The 21,195-nt window shown below is 42.3% G+C and overlaps 1 pseudogene; it reads left to right on the forward strand.

The window, feature by feature from the left end:
- The first annotated feature begins 206 nt into the window (after nt 1–206).
- LOC118650427 overlaps nt 207–21,195 on the forward strand; it is a 164,921-nt pseudogene continuing 143,932 nt past the window's right edge.

The following is a 21,195-nucleotide window of genomic DNA, read 5'->3' on the forward strand; positions in this document are numbered from 1 at the left end:
CTAGGTAAGTGCCCCAACCAGGAATCAAGCCCTACACCTTTTGGTGTACAGGATGCTGCTGCAACTGAGCCATCTGCTCAGGGCAATGATGTAGTCTTTTTTTTTTTGGTTGAGTCTCAGAATCCATACTTCTCTGAGTCTAAGATGTATATTTTTCTAGTTTGATATATTGACAATCTAGATGCATTCGCAGTCGCTGTTGCCAGATGGCGGTTGTGCTCTGGTTGTCGTTACCCATGTGCACATCAATTTACACAATAGGAACCGAGTATTTGGGAAAAAGTCAAGAGTGCTTTTGTAAGAAATATTGCCTCACCAGTGCTCCTGACAGCATAGAGAACCACACTGCGTGTGAAGAAAGACATCGACAACTTCAAGTCAAAGGTGCTTCAGCCGGTAATAATCTGACTGTGAGGAAGCTTAGTAAAACCACAGCCAATTTATTTCCCTGCTATTTTCCACTTTATGAATGAGAAGGAGAGATACATCTTAAAATATTATTATGTCTAAGTCTAAAAAGGATGCTTCAATAGGTATAAAATAAAAATTATAAGTAATAAAGCCACCACGATAAAAAAAAAATTGTGTGTGTGCATGTGTGTGTGTGTGTGCATGTAATATAGGCACAATGTAGTGTATAAGTAAATAAGGGGTGCAGGGTATAAAGTTCTTGAACAGAGTCATAGTAAAAGTATACTACCAGCTCTGTTCTCTTTACTCCAGCAGACATTTTAGCCAACACCAAAAGATAGGCCAGGGACAGGCAGGAAGGAATTTGGTGATAATTGCTATAAAGAATTACACAGTAAATTCAATCCCTGTATATTTGTTGGGAGATTAGTTGATTTGCTTTAATAAAGACCCATATTAGCAGCAGTTTAAAAAAAACTAAAATTTATTTATTTTTAATGTAGATCCAAGTTGAAAAGAAGACCCTGGCATGAATTTGTCTATGATTAAGGTGCTTTCTATTTTGTTGTATAGCATCCCTCTATGGTAACCCAACGTCACAGTTTAAGAGGACTCAACGTCAAATGCACAATTTACACATTGGGCAATGGGGAGGGTCCTATAGGACTGGGTCAAACTTTTTTTAAGGACACAACCCTGAAGATTAAAAAAAAAAAAAAAGTACCTACACTTAAATCCTTAGCCAGAAATCAGTGACATGACACATCTGTGTTTGAGGATGCTAGGAAATGTAGTTCTCATTCCCAGGAACCTTGGCTAAAAACTGAGTGTTTTGTAAATATAGATAAGTTGGATACTAATATTCATAGTAACCAATCCTATTACTCTAATAAAAAAACTCCTATGTCATAAATCCCTATTATTCTCATTATATTAAGACCTATATCTACACTAATAAAAGAGAAACATGCAAATTGGTGTCACTCCACTACCCTTCTCATTGGCTAATCAGGGCAATATGCAAATTAACTGCCAGCCAAGATGGCGGCCGGCAGCCAGGCAGCTTGAAACGAACATGAGGCTTGCTTGCTTCAGTGACAGAGGAAGCCAAGGTTCCCCACCTGCCACTGCCGGCCTCTGAGCTTGCAGTTTGAAACATTGTTACAAATATAGAAGCTAAACAAAACCCCAGAAACCTGCTTTCAGCCAGCCAGGAACTCAGAGCTGGAGTTGAAACAGTGTTTCGATTATAGAACCCAAACAAACCAGACACCTGCTTTCAGCAGCTGAGGCCTAAGAGCTGGAGCCTCAGAGCTAAAGCTGGCCCAGAATAAAAAAGAAAAGAAAAAAAGGAGCGGTTGGGATCTTCAGTCACCCGCCAGCCTGAAAACAGCCCTCAGCCCCTCACCCAGATTGGCCAGGCACCCCAGTGGGGACCCCCACCCTGAAGGGTGTTTGACCAGCTGCAAACAGCCATCATTCCCTCATCCAGGTTGGCCAGGCACCCCAGTGGGGACCCCCACCCTGATCCAGGACACCCTTCAGGACAAACCAGCAGGCCCCCACCTGTGTACCAGGCCTCTATCCTATATAGTAAAAGGGTAATATGCCTCCCAGCACCGGGATCAGCGGAGCCGTGAGGCCTCCCGGCACCGGGATCAGCATGACAGGGGGCAGCACCCAAACCCCCTGATCGCCCTACGGCTCTGTGTGTGACGGGGGGGGGCGGGGGGGCCACAACCTCCCTATCTGCCCTGCTCTGTTGGTGACAGGGGAAGGTGTCCCAACCCCCTGATCAGCCCTGGTCTGTCCCTGATAGTGGGGAGCTCCCCAACCCCCTGATAGCCCTGAGGCTCTGTGTGTGACAGGGTGCGGCGCACCAACCCCCTGATTGGCACTGCTCTGTGTGTGACAGGGTGCAGTGCCCCAACCCCCACAACGGGCCCTGCTCTGTGTGTGACGGGCCCTGCTCTGTGTGTGACGGGATAACCTCCCCATCGGCCCTGCCCTGAGTGTGACAGGGTGTGGTGCTGAACCCCCTGATCCGCCCTGCTCTGTGCATGACGGGGGGAGCTCCCCAGCCCCCTGATTGACACTGCTCTGTGCGTGACAGGGTATGGAGCCCCAACCCCCTGATGGGCCCTGCTTTGTGAGTGACAGAGGCCAGTGCCCCAATCCCCTGATGGGCCCTGCTCTGTGCCTGACAGGAGGTGGCGCTGCAACCTCCCCATCGACCCTGCCTTGAGTGTGACAGGGGATGGTGCTCCAACCCCCCAATCGGCCCTACCCTGAGTGTGACTGAGGGTGGCATCGCAACCTCCCAATCCGCCCTGCTCTGTGCATGACAGGGGGCAGCGCCCCAACTCCCCAATCGGCCCTGCTCTGAGCCCGACCAGGGGCTGCATCTAGGGATTGGGCCTGCCCTCTGCCACCCGGGAGCAGGCCTAAGCCAGCAGGTCGTTATCTCCCAAGGGGCCCCAGACTGCGAGAGGGCAAAGGCCGGGCCGAGGGACCCCCCCTCCCCTGCGAGTGCACAAATTTTTTTGCACCAGGCCTCTAGTATGTTATAAAAAATGATATGATATCAATGTTTAGAAAATTACCTTTGAAAATGTGTCATTAAAATTGAATCCTGGTTCTGCTATTTTCTTGCTAAGTTACTCTTCTGTACCTCAGATGCACACACTTAGAACAATACCTAACACTTAATAAAAACTCAGTAAAGTTAGCACATAAATGATGTGTCTTTTTCTCTAGACTGTTTTAAAAAATAGTTCTTATTAGTGTTTTATAAATATGTTTCTAATATTTGTTCAAATATTTCTATTTTATTTTCTTAAAACCCATGTTGTTTAATAATGCCAAACATGAAACTAAATCAAAGCCCTAGAATTATACATGTTTGTTTGTTTTTCTTAAGTTGGGATCATTTTTAATAATTTCTAACAAAAGGTGATTTTTTTTTAGTAAAATGTATACCCATCTCTATAAATAATAGCTTGATTAATTGGTTAAGTAGGTTTATCAGTTGGTTTATTCTAATACTTAAATTCCTAAAAATACTGTAAGCTTTACAAAGATCTGTGTATATATTTAAAAAACAAACAGTAACTAGGAACTCTTTAATCTTTCATTCTATGCATACAGCCATAATGAAGATGTGTGCATGTCTACCAGAGTACAACACAGCTTGAGGAATACAGATCAGAATATCTAAGGCAGCCTGATAAAGACACTCAGATAAAATTTAAGAAATTATGTGGATTGTAAATTATAAGCCAACATTAAACACAATAAACCCATGGCAAGCAGCTGATGTTCTGCATAAGTACAGGGGAGGCAGTAGTATAGTGTGTGTGTGGTTTGTGCTTGAGCATATGGATGTGTATCAGTATCAACAAGAAAAATCGTTATTGGCCCATGATGGATCCACAGTGAATGCCTTTTATGTCCTAAGCCAGAAGAAACAGAAAAAAAATACACACTTTGGGAGAGCAAAGGAAGAAAGGAAAGCAATAAAATAGTAAAGGAGAGCCCTAACCAGTTTGGCTCAGTGGATAGAGTGTCGGCCTGCGGACTGAAAGGTCCCAGGTTCGATTCTGGTCAAGGGCATGTACCTTGGTTGCGGGCACATCCCCAGTAGGAGGTGTGCAGGAGGCAGCTGATCGATGTTTCTCTCTCATCGATGTTTCTAACTCTCTATCCCTCTCCCTTCCTCTCTGTAAAAAAACAATAAAATACATTTTAAAAAAAACAGTAAAGGAGATTATTTGAGATTAATACAAATGTCTTAGATCTGAAAAGCAAACACAGGAATAAAGATAGCATATGAGAGAGAAAGAGAGGACAGAGAGAGACACAGACAGAGGGAAGATCAAGAAGAAAACAAAAAACAGAAATCCCACTCTCAAAATTTAAGGTTGAAAATAGAGACCAACATATGAGGCAGATCCCACACACAAATGACCTAATCTCCCCGGCTCAGGCCTATATTGCCGTTCTAATAATGAATAGATATTATTGATAATCCTTCTTGTCTGCCTCTCACAATCTGAGGAATATACCATTCCTTAGCCTTGACATCTTCTCTCTCTATTCACATACACATCAGCACTCAGTGACTTCTGCTGCTTCAGAAGTTAGTTAACCTCAAGTCATGACACTTTAGACACATATGTTTCTCCATGGTGGGCAATCTAAACTGAAGCTAAGGATAAAGGTACTTCGAAGACATTGACATCTACGGTCTAGAACAACATTGGCATTTACCGTGGGCTCTCGTCCATATCTGTGGATTTTGAAATTGTGGAATCAACCAACCAAGAATGAAAAACAGCATCTTTCATCTGAGGTTACAAAATCCACTGATTCGGAGGATAATAATGGCCAACTATTCTGCGCCATTATTGCATAAGGAACTTAAGCATCCTCAGAGTTTGGTATCCACAGTAAAGGAGAGGGTGTGTCTTGGCCACGATCCCTGAGGATACTAGTGACAACTGTATAATGTGGACCGATGCTGTCCAGGATGTTAGCCTCCAGTTAAATGTAGCTATTGAGCCCTAGTCCAAAATGAGATATTCTGTATGTACAGAGCACATACTGTATTTTAAAGACCTAATACCAAAATTATGTAAAATATTTCATTAATATTTTACATTGAGTATATGTTAAAATAATATACTTTCTCAATATTGAACTTAAAATATTATTAAAATTTCAACACACATGCTTCTCTTTAAAATGTGCCTTCCAGAAAATGTTAAACTTGTGTAGTTAAAATTATATTTCTATTGGATTGCACTGGTTTAGAAATTTACCCACCACAAGGAAAAAATATTGTGTTTCTAAACATTTTTAAAAAGGTCTGTCTCCTGAGAAGAGTCATAAAAGCTTCATAGGTGCATGGTCTGGTGCATCGTCCAAAGTGCCCTGGCCAACCACAGCACCTGTGCCTGTCCTTTATGTAAGGTCTTAGGATACGTGCCGTCCAATTCTGTTAGGCCAATTAAATCAATCACTACTTTTTTTATTTCACTTTATTTTTGACACTATTACAGATGTCCCCCTTTTTCATCCCTTTACCCACCTCCACCGTCCTTTCCCTCTGGCCATCACTACACTGTTTTCTGTGTCTATATGCTCATTGACTAATCTCTTCACCTTGTTTCAACCAGACCCCTCCCCACCTTCACCACTGACAGCTGTCAATCTGTTCTATGTGTCTATGCCTTAGTTCTTTTTTGTTCATCAATTTATTTCATTCATTAGATTTCATGGTATTTATCTTTCTCTGACTGACTTATGTTGCTTAGCATAATAATCTCCAGATCCATCCTTGCTGTCACAGAAGGTAAGACTTCACCTTTTTTGTTGCCCAGTAGTATTCCATTATATAAATGTACCAAAGGATTTTTATCCACTCATCTACTGATGGGCACTTGTACTGTTTCCAGATGTTGGCTATTGTAAATAACACTGCTATGAATATAGGGGTTCATATATTCTTTTGAATTTGTGTTTCAAGATTCTTAGGATATATTCTCAGAAGTGGGATTGCTGGGTCAGAAGGCAATTCCATTTTCAATTTTTTTAGGAAACTCCATACTATTTTCTACAGTGTGTTACCTACTCTCCACATCCTCACCAGTGATGTTTGTTGACTTATTGATGGTAGCAATTATGGCAGGTGTAAGGTGATATATCTTGGTTTTAATTTTTATCTCTCTGATGATTAGTGATGTTGAGCATTTTTCATATGCTTATTGGCCATCTGTATGTCAGCGATCTTGAGAAAGAAGAACAAATTTGTAGGTATCACAATACCTGATATCAAACTATACTATAAGGCCACTGTACTCAAAACAGCCTGGCACTGGCATGAGAATGTGTATATAAATCAATAGAGCAGAACAGAGAGCCCAGAATTCAACCCATGCCTATATAGTCAGTTAATATTTGACAAATGAACATATAATGGAGTAAAGACAGTATCTTGAATAAATGGTGATGGGAAAATTGGACAGGTACATGCAAAATAAAAAAAAATAGAAAATCAACTTACACTATACACAAGAATAAACTAAGAATGGATAAAATACTTAAATGTTAGACTTGAAGCTATACAAATTCCTGAAACACACACACACACACACACACACACACACACAAAACATGGGAAGTAAAATCTTAGACATCTCTTGCAGAAATATTTTTGCCAATATGTCTCCTAAGGCAAGGGAAATAAAAGGAAAAAAAATAAGCAAATGGGAATACATCAAACTAAGAAATTCTGCACAGCAAAAGAAACTACCAACAAAATGAAAAGGGAACCCACTTTATGAGAGAACATATTTGCCCAGAATTATATATCAGATAAGGGGTTAGTTTACAAAATTTATCAATAAGGTATACAATTCAACACCAGGAAGACAAACAATCCAATTTAAAAAATGGGCAAAGGACCTGTATAGACACTTCTCCAGAAAGAACAATCACTACTCCTTCACTTTTCTACTCACATTTTATTTATTCTCCCTTACCAAATATCAATAACATATCAGTCTGAAGGAACATTATAATTTCCACTATGTATACTCTGAAATTCAGAGTAAAAAAGTTTTAAAATATTCATTGAAAAATGAGGCAACTGAAATGTCAACATTTTCATCTCAAACTGTTTAAGGGCCATCTGGGAAAGGAATATGAGTTCTGTTTATATCTTTTTTCAAAAATATAGTTTTATTGATTTTAGAGAGGAAGGGAAAGGGAGAGATAGAAACATTAATGATGAGAGAGAACCATTGACCGGCTTCCTCCTGCACACCCCCACTGGGGATTGAGCCTGCAACCTGGGCAACTTGGGGATGTGCCCTGTCTGGGAATTGAACCATGACTTCCTGGTTTATAGGTTGATGCTCAACAACTGAGCCATGTAGCCAGGCAAGTTCTCTTTATATCTTGAATTCCTCTTACAGACACCCAGGCTGGCCACACCCCCTTCAGGGTGGGTGTCCCCACTGGGGTGCCTGGCCAGTCTGGGTGAGGGGCTGAGGGCCATTTTCAGGCTGGCTAAGTCCCCCACAGGACCCTCACCCCATGAGGGTGTGGCCAGCCTGGGTGAGGGGCTGATGGTTGTTTGCAGGCTTGCCACAGTCCCCAGCCACCCAAGCTCCCAGTGGAGGCTGGCTGGAAGCAAGTATCTGGGATTTATTTATCATGTATAATTGAAACTTTGTTGCCATGAGTGGAGGCCACAGCTGGCTCAGGGCAAGCAGGAAGCTTGGCTTCCTCCATCACCCAGGCAACCAAGCCTCCTACTTGCTCCAGCTCCATGGCTGCCAGATGCCATCTTAGTTGGGTTAATTTGCATATAGTCACTCTGATTGGCTGGTGGGCATGGCTTAGGGCATAGCGAAGGTATGGTCAATTAGCATCTTTGTCTTTTATTAGTGTAGATATATATCCTATATAATAAAAGACCAGCAAGCAAAACGGCAGAACAACCAGAATGACCAAAGACCAGAACAACTATGGCCCCTCGCCCCAGCCAGCCCTGCCCACAGTGTGGATCCCCACCCCAATCTGGAGCCCCCATCAGGGCAGGCAAACTGGCCCCTACATGTGCACTGGGCCTCTATCCTATCTAATAATAGAGACACATGGTAATTAACCGTTACTTCGCTACCCTTCCTATTGGCTAATCAGCGAGATATGCAAATTAACTGCCAACCAAGATGGCGACCAGCAGCCAGGAAGCTGAAGCGAACAGGAGGCTTGCTTGCTCTAGTGAAGGAGGAAGCCAAGGTTCCCCGCCTGCCGCTGATGGGCTCTGAGCTTGCACTCTAAGAAACTATGTTGCAATTATAGAAGCTAAACAAACCCCATGCTTTCAGCCAGCCGGCTGAACTGGAGTTGCAACAGAGTTTCAATTATAGAACCCAAACAAACCCAGGTACCTGCTTTCAGAAGCCAAGGTCTCAGAGCTGGAGCCGAGCCTCAGAGCTAAAGCCAGCTCTCAGCTCCAGTGACAGCCATAGAAGGTAAATAAATCCAAGAATAAAAAAAAGAAAAAAGAAAAAAAGGAGTGGTTGGGAGGTTCAGTCACCCGCCAGCCTGAAAACGGCCCTCAGCCCCTCACCCAGACTGGCCAGGCACCTCAGTGGGGACCCCCACCCTGAAGGGGGTGCGACCAGCTGCAAACAGCCATCATCCCCTCATCCAGGTTGGCCAGGCACCCAAGCGGGACCCCCACCCTGATCTGGGACACCCTTCAGGGCAAACCAGCCAGCCCCCACTCATGCACCAGGCCTCTATCCTATATAGTAAAAGGGTAATATGCTAACTGAGCCTAACAGCAGAAAGACTGGGAATGACTGGTCATTATGACACACACTGACCACCAGGGGTCAGACGCTCAAAGCAGGAGCTGTCCCCTGGTGGTCGGGGCGCTCTCACATGGGAGGAGCTCTCCTCAGCCACAAGCCAGGCTGATGGCTGCCAGTACAGCAGTGGTGGTGGGAGCCTCTCCCACCTCCTCAGCAGCGCTAAGGATGTCCAACTGCAGTTTAGGCCTGCTCCCCGGCTGGCAAGTGGACATACCCCGAGGGCTACCAGGCTGCCAGAGGGATGTCTGACTGCCATCTTAGGCCCAATCCCCTGGGGAGCGGGCCTAAGCCAGCAGGTGGTCATCCCCTGAGGGGTCCCAGACTGTGAGAGAGCACAGGCCGGGCTGAGGTCCCAGACTGTGAGAGAGCACAGGCCGGGCTGAGGGACCCTTTCCCCGCCAAGTGCACAAATTTTTAATATATATATATATATATATATATATATATATATATATATACTAGGGGCCCAGTGCACAAAAATTTTTGCACTCGGGGGGTCCCTCAGACTGGCCTGTGCCCTCTCACAGTTTGGGATCCCTCGGAGGATGGCTGTTTGCAGCTGGTCACACCCCCTTCAGGGTGGGGATCCCCACTGGGGTGCCTGGCCAGCCTAGGTGAGGGGCTGATGGCTGTTTTCAGCCTGGCCACACCCCCTTTAGGGTAGGAATTCCCCACTTGGGTGCCTGTCCAGTCTGGGTGAGGGGCTGAGGGCCGTTTTCAGGCTGGCCAAGCCTCCCGGCGATGGAAACTCCCAGCCTCTCCTTTTTTTTTTTTTATTCTGGGATTTATTTACCTTCTTTAATTGAAACTTTGTTGCCTTTTGTAGAGGATATAGCCGGCCACAGGAAATTGGCTTCCTCCATCACTGGAGCAACCAAGCCTCCTACTCCATGGCCACAGCCAGTATAAAGCAGGTATCTGGGGTTTATTTAGCTTCTATAATTGAAACTTTGTTGTCTTTTGTGGAGGCTACAGCCAGCCACAGGAAGCTTGGCTTCCTCCATCACTGGAGCAACCAAGCCTCCTGCTCCTCCAGCTCCGTGGTTGCCAGCAGCCATCTTGGTTGGGTTAATTTGCATATACTCGCTCTGATTGGATGGTGGGCTTGGCTTAAGGCATAGCAAAGGTATGGCCAATTTGCAGATTTGTCTTTTATTAGTGTAGATATATATATATTTATTTATTTTAGAGAGGAAGGGAGATGGAGAGAGAGATAGAAATGTCAATGATGAAAAAGAATCATTGATTAGCTACCTCCTTCATGCTCCCTACTGGAGTTCAAGCCCTCAACCCTGTCATGTGCTCTGACTAGGAATCAAACTGTGATCGTCTGGTTCATGGATTGATGCTCAACTACTGAGCTGTACCAGATGGGCTGTCCTTATGAAATTTTAACTTTCTTTAAATTACAATGGAACAGCTTTTAGAGATTTTTTAAAATAGATTCCTCTTATTTCCCATTGCTACTTTAAAAGTTCTACTCATGAATTTAGCTATGAACAAAGGGGTGAATATATCCTTGCTCATTGGTGTTTCTGATTTCTTGGGATATATTCCTAGAAGTGGGATTACCTGGTCAAATGGGAGTTCCATTTTTAATTTTTTGAGGAAACTTCATACTGTTCTCCACAGTGGCTGCACCAGTCTGCATTCCCACCAGCAGTGCACGAGGGTTCCTTTTTCTTCACATCCTCTTCGTACTTGTCCTTTGTTGATTTGTTGATGATAGCCATTCTGACAGGTGTGAGATTTTTTGTTTTTATTTGCATATCTCCAATGATTAGTGACTTTGAGCATGTTTTCATATGTCTCTTGACCATCGGCTTATACCATATATAAAAATAAACTCAAAATGAATAAAGGACTTAAACATAAGATGGGAAACCATAAATATCTTAGGAGAATCCATAGGCAGTAAAATAGCTGCCATATGTTGTAGCAATATCTTTACCTATGCAGCTCCTGGGACAATGGAAACTAAGAAGAAAATAAAAATAAAAAGCTTCTGTACAGCAAAATAAGCCATCAACATAATAACAAGAGAGACCACTGCATGGGAGAACATATTTGCCAATGTTATCTCTCCAATAAGAGTTTAATCTCTAAAATGTATAGGGAATTCATGCAACTTAACAAAAGGAAGATTAAACAATCCAATAAAAAATGGGCAAAGGACCTAAATAGATACTTTTCGAAAGAGGACATACAGATCACTTTTTGTTTGTTTTTGATTCGTAAGTAACCAATCCATTTGTATTGTTTGTGGGATCCAGGCCCATAAAATTGAACCCTATTAAACTAGTCACTCACTTCAACTAGGTTTAGGATTGTGTGTATGGTGCATGTGTGTATGTGTGTGTTTTTATGTGCCTTTATGCCAAAACACGTTCCCATTTCAGGTGGGGTAAACATTAATTCCATATAGAACTATAACATACACACAGTATATAGAGAAACTACTGTAGATGCTTTGAGTTAGGGTTTTTAGGAAATAAAATTTCATATAAAATTATATTACCCATCCTTCCTCTTCTAAACAACATTTAAGAACTAGGACATATGAACCATCTTCAGAGGAATGACCCTTTGTTTTAAGTGAAAGAAAATCTTCTGGGTTACTGCAGTTGCTGCAAAATATCACAGACTCTGTGATATGAGAAAGTCAATATGTATTAGACAAAAAAGAAATGAGTGTATAGGAAGTGAGCAGGGAACCAACTATAAGAAAAACAGCAGGGGGTTGCTTGTTGAGCCCAGTGGCCTTTTTCTATTCTTAATACACTAAAGATTCTGTAGATTGCAGAAAAAAATACTTTAATCCTTTACTTTTCTGTATACAGACATGATTTTTCTGTTTTATTTTTTTTTAGCTTTAGTAATTTTCCCCATTGAGGTTATTATGCCTGTAAATTCAATTCAGTATAAGCTAAACAGGATAAAATAGTAAATTTCTTGAAGTTTTTCTTACTACTATTTATAAAACTCTCAAAGAACTGCAAGTATTCTTCCCTAATAAGTAATACGATATTCACCAAGGGAAATGAAACAGAGCTTAAAGTGAATCTTGCAGCCTATTAAATATTTAGTAAATAATAAGGATCCATCAGAATGTGGACTTTTTTTTTTTTTACATAATCTGACTGCAGACAGTCACTTCCCAATTTGAGCTACAGAAACAAGGAGGGAAGCTATTGTGATGAAAGAATCAAATATAAAGTGACTAAAAATAGCTGATTTATTGTATTTGACATTTATTAATACACATTTTCAAGGACTGGGTCATAAATGCAGACAGCTGTGAGCCATGGTCTGTGTCTTTGTGTCTCTAACTCAATATCTCAAGATATTGAGACGCTATTTCATTTGCAATATCTTAATAACCACTTTGATACATGCATTAGTAAGATCTCTGGATTGCAATTTGTCTTATCTTGTGATATCAGGGACTAAGACCAATATAGGAGACATTACACATAATTTGATAATTTGGAATACCTCTTGAATTGTCAAGACTGACTGATTTCAAGGGATCAATTTACATTTCATTGATAGCTGGCTTAGAATCCACTTCCATATCTTCTTCATTCCACCCCCCAAATCTAGACTACCTTCATAGCCTTGTCAGGGAAAAGATGCATCTGTCACCATATTCAAATCTAATTTTCCTCATATGCTGTTGATTGATGGGGGAAGGGACTAGACAAAGACATTTTAGATGCATGCCCAGTAAGGCCTGAGTGATATGGGAGGCTAATTGCCCATCAGTCACACCTGGAAACAGGTAATTGGCAAGGACGGGAGTGGCCACTAAAAGCATGAGAAACTTGAATGTTTGAACTTCTAAACAAAGAAATCAAATTTTCTCATGTACCGAACCCTCTCAGGACTCCTGTTGCAGGGGGCCTATGCTCCCCTGTGCCTGCATGGCACACTGCCATGTGGGACTTCACACATGGATGGAAGGACTTTATTAATGTTAATCTGACTTGGATGCTGAACCACACCCAGCTGCAACATGGAACGGAAACTCTGAACACTGGCCCTGTTTCTGACTTTGCTGAACTCCCAGTTACCCCTCTTCTAGGACTGGCTTAAGGGTAGGTAGGGGGCTTTGGAACCCAAGAAATGTAACTCTATGCAAATAAAGCCTTCTTACACATTCCATCCTCCCGTGGAGGCTTCTAAAAATGCTTCTTTTACCGGCAACCCAAGAACTTTACTCTTCCAAATGACAAGGGTGTTTCATCCTCTGCCATTAATATTGCTGCCATGATTATAGGATAGCTCATGGCAAAGACAAAGGGATTTTTTTTTCCTGGGTGGACCTGTCCTAATAAGGGAACAAATTAAAAGTTACTAGAATTGCCTGATCTCAAGGATTCTCTTGATCAAGGATTCTTTGAAGAAGTCAGCGCCCATGTTGTGAGTGGGAACCATGGTTAAGTGCAGAGGTTGCTCTAGTTGCAGAGAGTGACCCTGATGGTGAAAATGAGGCATTTTGAGGGGGCTAGCATACTGAATCTGTGCCAGTAACCTAATGCACATTCCTGTGAGCCTATAGTCTAATCACTGCCCCTTCCTTAATTATCTGATCTTACAAGATCTGTTTACCTAAGTACGACTCCCATTTTACAGAGGCCATAAACCATGAACAATATGCAATACTCAGATGGGGTTATCAGTGCTGGCACCAGGCCAGGCCTTTAGGTGTGGTTTCATGGCCCCCATCCCATCACACAGGGCTTTCGGCAAAGCCTACAAAAGGTCCAGTAGTGCCATCCGTATTTGGGGGACAAAGAAACCAAAAGGGTATAAAAGGAAAGCTTCCTCCATATTGGTTTGCTCAATATTTGGAGAGAAACAATCTCCCCTGAGTCCTGTACTAGTACATGCAAAACATCTGGAAATAAATGGTTTTTTCCTGTGTCTCTGGTACCCCTGTGTATTTTTCGGTTACCTGGTAAATTCTGTAACAACCCTCAGCTGACAACAGCAAATAAGCAGAGACCTTAGAAATACACCCTCCCCGCCACCACACACACACACAACTCTACCAGTAAACTGAATGAAGTAGAAAGTAAATTTCTCTCTAATAAACTTTCAGATGAGACTACAGCCTGCTTGATGTCTTTATTTCAGCCTTGTTATACTCTGAGCAGAGAGAGGACCCAGTTAAGTCATGCCCAATCTTCTGACCCATAGAAACTACACATAGACAAATGGATGTTTGTTTTTTAAACTGCTAAGTCTGTGGCAATTTGTTATGCAACAGTAGCAAACTAGCATGCATTCCTTCTTGGTCAGGGGCATCCTATATAATAAAGAGCTAATATGCTAATTGGACCGAATGGCAGAATGACCATCTGGACGACCTTCCAGATGAAGCCGGGCTGTGAGGGCTGAGCCCCTTGCACAGATTTTGTGCGTCAGGCCTCTAGTTACACTATAAATGAAGTTGGCAGATATTGTTTTAAGGACTCTGAAAGATTTTGAATGCAAGACTAGACAAATATAAGGTCTTAATTCAGTCTTGTGTATGTGACTGAATAAATAGTTAACTTTTAAAAAATACTTCACAATGTAGATTATAAAGCACATTGAGATATGTTGATTTTTAAATGATAAAATATTGATAGGATAGTTATTAAAATATACATTTTTATGAGTGAAAAAGACTAATTCATAGAGAGGTAAGTGACTTGACTGAACTCACAGCTTTTGTTTAAATGAGAAAAATTTTCACCATAAGCTGTCTACCTGTACTGAGCAAAAGTTCTGAGGAAATAAGTGGATGAAAATGTGTTTGAAAATAAATAGAATACTGATTAATTCATGAAAGCAAGTAGAAGTGGCATCAAGAAAATGACTCTTGGGGCATATATCTATCATCTTTGAGTTTCAATTCCTTCATCTATAAAATGGAATTAAAATAGTACCAAACTCACAGAGGGCAAAACATTCACATAGCATGTTTCATGTAGATTATTAAAAAGAACATGAAGCCCTGGTCAATGCTCTTAGTGGTTACGTCAGCCCCAGCACTGAAGGGTTGTGGTCAAGGGCACATACCTGGGCTGTGGGTTTGCTACCCACCTCCAGTTGGGGTGCAAGGAGGAGGCAATCAGTCGACGTCTCTCTCTCTCCACACCTCTCTCTCTCTCTCTCTCTCTCTCTCTCTCTCTCTCTCTCTCTCTCTCTCTCTCTGTCAGAAAAGAATGGAAAAATATCCTTAGGTGAGGATTAACAACAACAAAAAAAAGAGCATGGACAATGTAGGGTTTTGAATTTTATAGCTTTTATAATCTTGTTACATGCTGTCTTTATAGATATCTTCATATATACTACAACTAATAAAGAAAATTCACTCTTATAAATGTTATTTTAAAAATAGATATACACACTTGAAAGAAAACCATGTTAAAGGCTATGGGTTGAATATTGTTCTCTCTTTCTAAACATCTTAATCAAGTTTTTAGTTGGGGTTTGGGTTTTTTTTACAAAGTGTTTATCATGTTCCAATATTTTTCTATCTACCTTCCAAAAATGAACACAGAAAGAGAGGTTTATTTAAAACAATAGTAAAAGCAAAGCATAGTTCTATTTAACTACATTTTTAAAATTTCAAAAGCAGTCCACATCATTCTAGAATATTAAGCAAAGTACTGGCTAATTTCTCAAATTTTTTAATTTTTGAAAATGTTGTCATGTATCTTTTTATTAAATATTAGAGGCCCGGTGCATAAATTCGTGCAGAAGTGGGGTCCCTCAGCCTGGCCTGCAAGATCAGGTTGAAACTGGCTCTCCAACATACCGGATGGGTCCCAGATTGCGAGAGGTCATAGGCCAGGCAGAGGGATCCCACTGGTGCATGATTGGAGTCGGGGAGGGACCGCAGGAGGGCTCCAGGGTGTGTCTGGTCCATCTTGCTCAGTCCTGATTGGCCAAATCCCAGCAGCAAGCTAACTTACAGGTTGGAGCGTCTGCCCCCTGGTGGTCAGTGCATGTCATAGCAAGCAGTTGAGCAGCCTTAGCATATCATTAGCATATTATGCTTTGATTGGTTGAATGGTCAACTGATCGACCAAACACTTAGAATATTAGGCTTTTATTATATAGGACTAGAGGCCTGGTGCACAAATTCAGGCACCAATAGGATCCCTCAGCCTGACCTGCGAGATCAGGCTGAAACTGGCTCTCTAACATCCCCCGAGGGGTCTGGGATTGCAAGAGGTCACAGGTCAGGCTGAGGGACCCCACCAGTGCACGATTGGTGTCAAGGAAGGACCATGGAAGGACTCCAGGGTGTTTCCGGCCCCATCTTGCCCAGTGTGGATCAGGGCCAATCAGGGCCAGCCAGACAAGGTGGGACACAGGAGGTTGGACAGCCGAGGGATCCCGGGAAGGCTCCAAGACGTGTCCAGCCCATCTCTCTCAGTTCTGAACAACCGGACCCCAGCAGCAAGCAAACCTACCAGTTGGAGCATCTGTACCCTGGTGGTCAGTGAAAGTCATAGCAACTGGTCGACCAGTTGACTGCCCCCTGGTGGTTGGTGCACATCATAGTGAGCTGTTGAATGGCCTTAGCTTATCATTAGCATATTATTCTTTGATTGGTTGAACAGTTGACCAGACACTTAGCATATTAGGCTTTTATTATATAGGATTGAAAAGAAAGCCATTCAGCAAATAGCTTTTTTCAGACACTCTCATTGAAATAACTTTTTTTTTAAGACTAAATAAGAAAACACCATCATATTTGTACCACTTAAAGAAAAATGTTAAAATAACTTTGCACATTATTTTATTACCATTAAGTGGCTTGAGACTGACAATATATTTCCAAAATTTATTTTACACTTTTCTAATTTGCATATGCATTTTTAAGCCTAATAATTGCTTTTGATATCTCCAAAAGAATTCACTTCAATCATTTGCCCAGAATAACTCCAATGGATCTTGAACAGGACTTCCTGACAGAAACACTTAGATATGAAACATCTTGTAACATGATTGACAGATCTTCATATATACACTCGAGCTACAAAAAGTAGGTGTCATTTTCAGGGGTTCCAAAAATTGATTTTAAAATATCTAGTATTAAAAGTAACTAGTTATATCTATTACAGTCACGTAAACTTAATAGACATATTGATTCATATATAACCATTAACACTGTATCCTATCAAGAGGGAAAAAATAAACTTTAACTATTTATGTATGTTTAACTTTTTGTCACTATATATTGGGAATATCTGTGGAAAATTCTCACTTTTTAAAATATATTTTTATTGATTTCAGAGAGGAAGGGAAAGGGAGAAAGAGGTAGAAACATCAATTATGAGAGAGAATCATTGATTAGCCGCCTCTTGCACACCTCCTACTGGGGATCGAGCCCACAACCCAGGCATGTGCCCTTGACCTGAATTGAACCCAGGACCCTTCAGTTTACAGGCTAACACTCTATCCACTGAGGCAAACCAGCTAGAACAGTTCTCATTTTTTAAAGAATTCAATTTTACCTCTTTTCAGTGACTATGTTGAAAATATCAAATATGTAAACACTAGAGGCCCAGTGAATGAAATTTGTGCATGGGGGTGTGTGTGTGTGTCCCTCACTCATCCTGAACCCTCTCAAATCTGGGAACCCTCAAGGGATGTCCGACTGCCGTTTAGGCCCAATCCCACAGTTCACCTGCCTGCCTGCCTGATTGCCCCTAACTGGTTCTGCCTACCAGACTGATCACCCCCTAACCTCTCCCCTGTCAGCCTGAGTAATGCCTAACTGCTCCCCTGCCAGCCGGATTGCCCCTAACTGCCCTCTCCTAGCTGTCCTCCCCTGCTGGCCCAATCACCCCTAACTTCTCTCCCTTGCCAGCCTGGTCACCCCTAACTGCCCTGCCCTGCATGCCTGGTCCCCCATAACTGCCCTAACTTTCAGGTCTGGTCTCTCCCAACAGTCATCTCCTTCTGGCCCGATTGCCCCTAACTGCCCTCCCCTGCATGCATGGTCCTCCCCAACTGCCCTCTCCTGCAGGTCTTGTGCCCACCCCCCCAAGTACCCTCCCCTGCAGGCCTGATCACCCCCAATTGTCTCCCCTGCTGGCCTGGTCTCCCCCAACTGCTCTCCCCTGCAGGCCTGGTTCCCTCCAACTGCCCTCCCCTGCAGGCCTGGTTGCCCCCAACTGCCCTCCCCTGCAGGCCTGGGTCTCCCCTAACTGTCCTCCCCTGCAGGCCTGATCGCCTCCAACTGCGCTCCGTTTCAGGCCGGGTCCCTCCCAACTGCCCTCCCCTGCTGGCCTGATCGCCCACAACTGCCCTCCCTTGCCGGCCATCTTTGACCACATGGGGGTGGCCATCTTGTGTATTGGAGTTATGGTCAATGTGCATATTACCTCTTTATTATATAGGATAATAAAAAATCAAACTCTTGTTTATTTGCTGTAGTTTTACAATTGATCATACCCTAAATTCTAATTGTGTCTATCTCATACATGAATATAACATAATGAGACCTGCACCATCACAGATATTAAACTCATACAAGTTGCTTCACATGAGTTTTCACACAAAGCAGAAGTCATTATTCTTCCTGCGATGAAAGGGTATTAAAACCAGAAGACTTCTACCTCCATCTGCTCTTACTAAATTACAAAGATATTATGATTTTTACCTATCCATATTTTCAATATTTAGTATCACAAATGGAAAGTTAATTATATCAACACACAGAGGGAGGGGGAAAAGGCATATATGCAAAATGGGAAGCTTAAATTTTAGAAAAGATTTGGAGATAGACTTATGATAATGATGAAAAAGCCTTCTGTCCCTCCAGGCAAATCAAAGCTATATGTATATGGCATGTCTTGAAAATAGTGCATGTTGACTACACATTGTGACTGATAGTATAGCATTTCAACATTGTCATAAATTACTTTAGCAAGTATAAATGATTGTGATTACAGATCATACACATACATCAACAATTAGGAAGGCAGTGACAAACAATACTTTAAATAATTAATTTAAATGTTGTGATAACTGCAACACCCAGATGAAGATTTCCCATGAAGTTCTAGAAACTAGAAAGATACATTTTTACTCTAGCACACACAAGCCTATCATACCAAGCAGTGATGTATTTTGTTGCAAAAACTGAACATAGGATAAAAGCTGAGACTTATCTATAAAGCTATAAAGGTCCATTATTTTTTAAAAGCTGAAGAATTTCGGATAACACTTAGCAGATCATTTTTACTTGACCAATTATTACTTTAAAAAAGTCTCTTTATCTCTGAGAGAAATTCAATTAGGTACTTGCAAGTGCCCATTGCCTGAGCAGCAGCCACATACACCTTGTCCCTGTCACAGTGCTTGATGTTATCCAGGGGTGAGTGACAGAAAAGTCCAGGACTAACAAAGGCTCGCTCTGTTCCTGTCAGCAAGCTCTGGTATAGCTTTCTTATTAGAAGAACCCAGGAGCTTCCTCTGCACAACAGAGCCCGGGAGTCAGTAATAGCTGGCTCTTGTTTTTAACCATTTATATTCCTGAATGGAAGCAAATCTCTCCCTTTGTCGTGGAAATGTATGTCCCCTTTTTGCCAAAGAAACAGCAGTTTAGTTTACATTGAGAAAACATAAACCATAACATCTCTTCCTGCTACCCGCTTCTGTCTTAAATAATGGAGTGAGCAGTTCTCAGACTAAAGAAGAAAACTAATATCATGGTGGCATTTTCCAAGCATTTTTCTATCTTTTATTCTCATGCAGAAGTAATACTTTGGAAGGAGGGCATGGTTTTAGTTTTAATTTCTGACTGGATAAAAAAAAAGGGGGGGGAACCCCTGTTCAAAGTTCAAGTTTAAATTTGCATGTATCAGAAATCACAAATGTATTACTTTTTCCTAGATTCAGGTAAGTGTCTTATATAATAAAGAGGTAATATGCAAATTGACCCTCACTACATCAAGCTGTCACAAGATGACTACAATCACAGCGGAGGCAAGGTTCCCATAACGAGCTGTAAAGAGTGATCAGCAGGGACCTGAGGCTGTGTTCCCTGACCAGTGGGGCTTGATGGGGGACCTCAGGCTGTGTCCCCCTGCCAGGCGGGTCTTGATGGACGTGGGGCCAGCCAGGTCTGGATCTCGCCCAATAGGGGTGGGGCCGGCCAGGTCTGGATCTCATGCAATTTCGATGTGCATGCCTGTGGGCAGAGACTTGACTCTGGGTTCCATGGCGTTCCCCAGACTCTGACAGGAGGAAGATTTTTGTATACATTTTACTAATTTTCTTGCATCTCTGACACTTCTATTATAGAGAAAGGGCAAATAGCAATATTAAAATATTTCCTCTAGCCCTAACTGGTTTGGCTCAGTGGATAGAGCATCAGCCTGCAGACTCAAGGGTCCCAGGTTCGATTCCGGTCAAGGGTATGTACCTTGGTTGGGGGGAACATCCCCAGTAGGGGGTGTGCAAGAGGCAGCTGATCACTGTTTCTCTCTCATCGATGTTTCTAACTTTCTATCCCTCTCCCTTTCTCTCTGTAAAACATCAATAAAATATACTTATAAAAAAAGTAAAATAAAATAAAATATTTCCTCTAATTAATTCCCTTTTAATGTGCATGAATATTGTGCACCAGGCTACTAGTAGTAATAATATTAATAGCTGAAATATAAAGCTTAATAATGAAACAAGAATTTTAGGGGAACAAAAGCAGGTTTAGGGAATTTTTAGAATTGGGGTCCATGGACAAAAACATAGGGCTACAGACTGGGAGAAGGTAGATTTCCATAACACAAGGAAGACAGGTGCAGTTACATTTCCATAAGACAAGGGAGCAACAGCAATTGCATTTACATACGACAAAGAAGCAGCAACAGGTATTTTTCCATAAGACAAGGAAAATGGAAGTAGCCCAAAATGGTCTATATTTAAAAAATAAAGAAGAAGGAAGAAAGCCCAAAAGGGATAGGAGGACAATGAGGGAGGAGAGCCTCAGGAGTCACTAAAGTAACCAATTCAAAAGGGAATATTGACCAATCAGAGGGGATATCAGGGCACAGGGACTACAGCCTTTATCAACCATGAAAACAGGAAATCGATGGGACCTTTTCTCCCTCCCCATGTGGGAATCTGTACTTATTCTTCACCTAGAGACCCAGTGCACAAAATTCACACACTGAGGGGGGCTGTCCCTCAGCCCAGCCTGCACCCTCTCCAATCTGGGACCCCTTGGGGGATGTCCCACTGCCAGTTTAGGCCCGATCCCTGTGGACATCCCTCTCACAATCCAGAACTGCTGGCTCCTAACCATTAGCCTTCCTGCCTGCCTGCTTGCCCCTAACTGCTTTTGCCTGCCAGCTTGGTTGCCGGAAGCCGGTCCATCCTTGCTGCT

Source organism: Myotis myotis, unplaced genomic scaffold (assembly GCF_014108235.1).
Source record: "Myotis myotis isolate mMyoMyo1 unplaced genomic scaffold, mMyoMyo1.p scaffold_m19_p_3, whole genome shotgun sequence".
In the NCBI taxonomy this organism is placed as follows: domain Eukaryota; kingdom Metazoa; phylum Chordata; class Mammalia; order Chiroptera; family Vespertilionidae; genus Myotis; species Myotis myotis.